Genomic DNA, 7,060 nt, shown 5'->3' with positions numbered 1-7,060 from the left:
TGCTGCTGAGGAGCGGACAGTGTGAGCTGGATTACTGGTGTCGTTTCCTGGTTGCTGCGTGGGGTCTGCGAGACATCGCGGAACTCAGCCTGAGCACACACAGCCAGTCTATATGTGTGCTCAGGCTGAGTTCCGCTGAGCCGTTACGTCACTATGACCGTTACGTCACTAAAATCAGTAGGGCTGTACCCGAATATTCGAATATTCGGTCGTTGGCCTGCTATTCGGTTTTCAATTTCGTTATTCGGATATTCGCTGCTGCTGCCAAATTGAATTTATTGAAATCTCCAATATCAACGTAAGAGCTTGTGCCTCTTCGGGGGGTGCTAACACTTAACCATAAACTTTATCGTTTACTTTCTCCGTCTTTATATGTAGATATGACTTTTCTCCGTTAATCGCCGTCACGTTGTTTCCATAGCAACAACAACTTCCTGTCAACAGCGCTAACTCTCCTTCAAAATAAAAGCATGTCCATACAAAATAGGAAGCCAAGCCAAATTACACTTAAGACGTATACAACTGCAACGAAAGTAACAAACACAACGCAATATCCTTTTCAATTTCAAAGAACACAAATTGGGTTACATTAACAAATAACTATAAAACAACAATACTGTAGAATAACAAAATGAATGCCGTGAATAAACCGAAATACACGTGTTGAAGCGCATGCCGAATATCCGCTGCTGATTACTACCGAATATCCGGAGCCCCGAAAAACGGTATTCGGGACTGCCCTAAAAATCTCCAATAGACATGGGTGGCTACAGGCTGAAGGCTAACATTTGCTCAGCTTGTTTCTGTGGTAGCTTCACATCCAGATGTACGATGACTCAATTATTACATCTGGAAACCAGTAAAGCCATTAAGATTTTAAAAGTGTGTGGATTTAAACCGGGAAAAGGTTCATGTATGACTGTCAGAGAACGCTGGCTGTGTGGTGAACATGTGGGATAACCAAACGATTATAGGTCAAATCGTTTTAGACTTTTTAATAAGGAAATGTTACACAGTATACTTTTAAGGAGCATCTCAGGTTTTACTTGAAACAATCTGAAAACCTGAACCAAAGCCTCAAAAGACAACTCGTTATTATTATTATTTCACAACCAAATTAATTTGTGTGTTACTCGGTTCGAGAAGTACTCTCACATTCTGCTGCTGTATTGGAAGCTCATTCCATTCCAAACCCACAAGACCAGGATCCAGAAACTCAATCCAATCTTTTTAAATGTCATTCACACATGTCCAGATGAATGCATGCATGGATAGGAAGGTGGCAGCTGGTGGTGACAGAACATGCTAAATGTGTTTTCTAACAAGCTGGGATAAATGAATGAGCAGATAGTCTGAATCACATTTTGTTTCAAGCCGAACCTCTTGGCTGAAAAGCGTCATCATTCGGGGTTGATAAGATATTTGTGAATCACGTTCTCAAAGAAACTCCAACTACTTAAAACAAACCAAATGCATTTAAACAACGTGTATTTGTTATTCTTTATGTGGATCCAAAACTAATACACATTTGTTTGACTTGCGCAGTACAGGAGTGCAGCTTTTTCTTTCACTCAACCAGCACTACTGAACTTTTGAAAGTCATATTTAAGTACTTTTGTTTTTATTTTAGCAACTGTTGGTTATGCTCTGTTTCAGGTTGCCGGTGGGATTTATTTTCTGTGGCTTTAAAGCGTGTTATCCAATGGGAGAAGTCCTTTTTTAACGGTATTTTAATGTATTTTTTTTTTTAATACGTAGAAGGTGGGAGATGGGTGATATTCAGAGGAAAAAAAACTAAAATTCCAACATCAAAATTGTTAATATACATGAAAAAAAAGGTTATTTTCTCAGATCAAATCCTACATTTTTTTTTTCTTCCTACTATTACATCCTCACGCTGGCATGATCTTTGTTATTTAATCATTTTTAAACTCCTCACTCCTTCCCTTGTTTATAACCTTGGTGAATGATGTGTTACCTCTCACGTTACATCATCAGTGACTACGTTTACACGCCTTTTTCAGAACAAGGTTTGTTGTGCATGTAAACAGTCAATGATAGGAGTTTACTCCAGAAAAGGCTAGAAAGTGGAAATGAAACTAATGTTGGCTTAGAAGTTGCCCTGCAAAATAAAATAACACTGCTCTGTGGCCCAACTCCTACAAGGCTTGTTTTATAAGAACCTGTGTGTTTTATAATAAAAGAGGAACTCACATGGAACTTTTGTTTAGCTCCTTAAATGAGCGAACCATGAATGTAAAGCACTTTATTTGTATGAAGGAGAGCTTGATAAAGAGCCAGCGTAATCAGACGTTAGAATCAGTGGACTTTCAGTATATTGTACTTTTTGTTGATTATTTAATGCTTTTATATTAATTTAACTCACTATCTACACTTTCTCTTCAGACATTCTTCATAAATCTGCTTGTGACTTTAAATTTGTTTTTATTTATTTTTCCTGGCTATAGCCGTTTTTCTCTGTCTGATGTCAAACAGCAGCAATCTCTGGAGCCACACGAGGACGATAACGCAAACGGACCGCAATCGTTATCAAAAAAGTCTTCCGTCTACACGCAACAGGCACCAGAAACGTGTCCGTTCACACGAGACCGCTCGAAAGCGATGGAGAATTGATAACGACTCTATATAATAATATAAGAATAAAACACGGAGCCTCTCTTTTCCTCCCCCTCTCCTGACAGCCCAGCAGCTGATCTCTGAGCAGGAGAGGTGGGAGAGGCGGGGCTATTGATTCATCGTTATCAGGAAATGATCGTATAGGCGTAAACACGGAGCCGTTTGCCCCCCCAGAGCGTTGCGTCCCCAGATCTACCCACCTTGGGACCCGTTATCGTTTTCTGCGTTTCCATGTCGGCCTCGTGTGGCCGAACCGTCTATCTGATAGAGAACTGTAGCGGATACGACCGTTATCGTTCTCGTGTGGCTGGGCCTTTACACTTGATTAAATAAAAAACAAATTAGCCATTCATTTTAGATGTTGGCCTCATTCCTCTTGATCACATTAAGTTTTGAAAAATAGATTTTTTTTCAATTACTTCTAAATTATTTCTTACTTTAAAGACCAGAATGCATCCTGAACCGACCTCCAGAAGGGTTTTAAAGAGTGATTCTATCAACATGCCTAGAGGCTTATTGAGTCCTTTTTTATTCTGTTGTCATAAATACTTTTTATTTACTAGAAAATCTGTGTGGCAGTGTGACAAGAGGAGAAACTCCATTTGTATATTTCCATTTGTTTGCACATTTTCATTTTCTGGAGTGGCGTTGGTCAGTGACGTCAACACTGCTGGAGAGGGTTTAGTTGTGACAGCAGGAGACTCTTCGATCAGTGCCGCAGTGTCTGGAGTTTTCGGACTGTAGACGACAAATGTCTCCTTAGCCTTTCTGCCTCCTGTGGATGTTTGAGCCGGCGCGGATGTCTTTCGCCACCACTTAGGATTCTGTGCCATCCCGACTTGTTTGCACTTTGGTGTGTGTTTGCTGTCTGTAGCCTTCACGCTTGTTCACGGGATGAATTTCGATGGTGGAGGTTTTAAGTTATTTTATTAATTTATTTCTTTGACTGAATGGGTCCGGCTTTATATTCAATGTTCACTCAAATAAAAGATATGCTGTGATTGTTTCTGTATCAGTTTGTGGTGTCTTGCTCATTCGAGCTGGTACAATACCTTTTCTTGATTAAAAAACATTTCAATCATGAATGCAAATCGATTTTGTTCAGTGTGATGTCTTCGTGTCACCACCGGGTGGAGCTGTTGCATCTAAGAAAGATGTTTGTTTTTACCTAAATGAGAGACTGAATAAATATATAAATAATAATAAAGCTGACACTTACAAATGTCTTTGGGTACCACTAATGGAATCCATAAATACATTATTATTAATTAAGAATGTGGGGTTTTCCCACCAGACACAGATCACATGGAGCAGATAAACAGGGAAAAAACTATTGTATTATGAGAGTATGACCTTTTTTATTTTCATAAATATAAGTAGTACATTACATTGAAAAGAGACATAACACACAATAAACAGTTGATTGAAAACATTAACACTTATTAAATCATAGCTTATTGGATAATATCGACTAAATATCTTTAGTAGAGTTATTAGTAATTATCAAACAAGGCCAATGCGTTAAACAATCTCATAAAGAAGCCGATTACAGCTTGAAGCTAATTTCCTTCTGCAGTGAATTATTGTTCACGGCTTTTCTTTTTAGCTGAAATAACCAACAATAACCCGGTTCGAATCCCAAACCAGCCAAACATGTACCCCCCCTCCCCTGTCTCAACTCCAAAAACTCCTAAAAAACATTGGGAACATCTGCAGGCCCCAGATCAGTGGTGTCCAAACTGTGGCCCTCAGCACCTTCTAAAAGTATAATGTAAAATGGCCCCGAATGAAACGTGTGCTTGTCTTACATTGTACTTCTTAAATATATATGTAAACATATATTACACAATAGGATTCACGTGTTAATAAACCCAATTTTCAAATACATACATTAAAAAAAAAAAAATCTTAATTAATAAAGAAAAGACCAATAACTTATTTGCATAGTAAGCTTGAAATATCCCCTTCATATTTCCCCTTATTATAATCAATCTGAGGGATGAGTTGCCAACACTTTGCACTCAAATAAATGAAACCCTAGGAGAGATGTGATGGCTGTTTCTTAAAGCATTTTCAACATAATTTACCTACAATACACCTACTTTCTATAAATAATAATAATAAAATTGACACCCCTGCCCTAGATGTTCTCCCTGTGATGGGATCATCTACAGGGAGTTATGACCGAAGCAGCCCACAGAGGAGAAGAACCTCACGAAGATGTTCTTCTTCGGAGCAGGCACGGTCAGACAAGTCTTCAACGCCCGGATAATCAGAGCGTTATCAGCGGGATCCTGTGACTCCAGGACTTCCTGAAGCGCCTCTGCTGAGCCTAAAAGCTGACACAGGTTTCCAAACAGAGCCTTGCAGATCTTATGAACAGTCTTAGGGTCTGGGCTGATAACTACGTCAGCACATCTGATCTCCCCCAGCATCTTTTCCCCCAGATTCTTGATAATTCTGATGAAATCTGCTCTTGGCAGCCATCTCCTGGTTTTGTTTGTGGTACACAATAACAACTGTACAAGCATCAGGAGGATCAGTCTGTGCGTTAACTCGTCATATGGCTCCGAACCACATGTGGTGCCTTCACTGTATGCCTCAGATGATGTACTCTCAGATGATGTAAGGGTGAACATTTCCTCAAATTGCTCCTGTGTGTCTGTTTCATCAGAGCTCATATTGTTTATTTCAGATTCTGTATATTCTGAACTGTGATCTGAGCAATTGCAACTATGACCACTACTGGTATTCCAGCTGAGTAAGTCATCACACCACCGTGTTGCTGTTTCCTCTTCAAGATCTGTACGCCGACCCTCAGTGACCTCCGCCAATATTTTCATGACCTGTGAGTTGTTGGTAATATATGTAACTTCACAGCGCCCGTGCTCTAAGACGCGCCGGGCCTTTCCCTCTCCGTGGTTTATTTGCACCACTGCACTGATGCTCGAGGTGCATTGACAGTCCAATGTTTTCATGCATTTTAGTGTTGAGGTTAATAGAGTAAGCATGGAGTTAAGAGTGGTGAAATATATGCAGTTACACTGAGGGGTTTGAGTCGAAGGCATAGGGCGGGAGTCCATTATCCCAGATATGCGAGAGTTGACTTTACACGTCACCATTCTTGCAACTAGCTCGATGAAATAATCTAAACTGTCGCACTGAAACGTTTGCGGGAATTTAAAAACATTAGCGAACATCTTTGGAAGGATTTGTTGAAGGTTAACCAGGATATCAGTCTCATCTAAACCAAAGAAAAAATGCCTGGGGTTTACAAGAGTGTGTATCTGGGGGGCCTTCCTGTGCCAGTCCGAAACAACCGGCCTAATTTCTTCCATGATAATGTAGACACACACATCAACAACGTGCTGACACATGTCAACCATCAGAGACAAACCACGCTCGTCATACACGCCAGACTCCACAGTGTGCCAGTGCTTTTTTACCAAAGTCTTTAAATAATGGTTGATGATTATGTGGCATTGTCTAATTGGAGGGGGTTTTACAACAGCGAACACTTCGATACTTAAATTAGCCATGCTGTTTTTCTGCTAATCTCTATTAAGAAGCTCCTTTCTTCTGCTCGTGATGTCTGTTTGGGTTGTCAACTAGCTAATGTCGACGGTCAAAGTGAACAATGTGTGTCTGTGTCTGTCACCCTCATGGAATGTTCAACACATCAGAGCGAAATGCTGTGACGTCATCGGGGGCGGGGCCAAGCCTCTGACGGCATCAAAGAACGTTTTGTCGTGACGTCATCGGGGGCGGGGCATTCTATTCGTCTCTATGCAAATGAGCTGCTGAGGCGGGCCTGCTGTTGTGCGCCTTTAAACGTTCTATCGTGACGTCATCGGGGGCGGGGCGTTCTCTGACTGTTGTTAGCATGAGCCACCTAGCTTATAGGTTAGCTCCAGGCAGGGTAGCTGTTTGGCTACAGGGACACAACAAGTAACTGTTAAATATTTGTGGATAGGAAATGCATGTTGTTCGTCTGTATATACAGGTGTTGTACTATGCACAGATTTATATGTTAAAAAAAATACTTTAGATTATGCATTTTTAAGTTTTGTTTGATATTGTCCATTTTTGTATTTATTTTTTAAAGTTCAGCAATATGATCATATACAAAATAAATGTAAGGTCCAAGAGGGCTGACAGTATATTTCTTGTAACCCTTTCTTAATGTTCTTTGATGGTCCAATAATATTTTCATTCAAACAATGTTTTAACTGTTTGTAACTTTAATGTATCAATCACTCAACTCACTATCACACTCACTCACTCACTCACTCACTCACTCACACACACACACACACACAGATTAAGTCAACCAGCTTCAGGTGTGTGAGCTTGTCACACAGCTGAACTGTTTTATTTAACCTCATGGGAAACCAAGGAGGGAGTGACTCTTTTTAGTGTTTGA

This window comes from Trematomus bernacchii, unplaced genomic scaffold (assembly GCF_902827165.1).
Source record: "Trematomus bernacchii unplaced genomic scaffold, fTreBer1.1, whole genome shotgun sequence".
Lineage (NCBI taxonomy): Eukaryota > Metazoa > Chordata > Actinopteri > Perciformes > Nototheniidae > Trematomus > Trematomus bernacchii.
Note: the sequence above shows the minus strand (reverse complement) of the source record.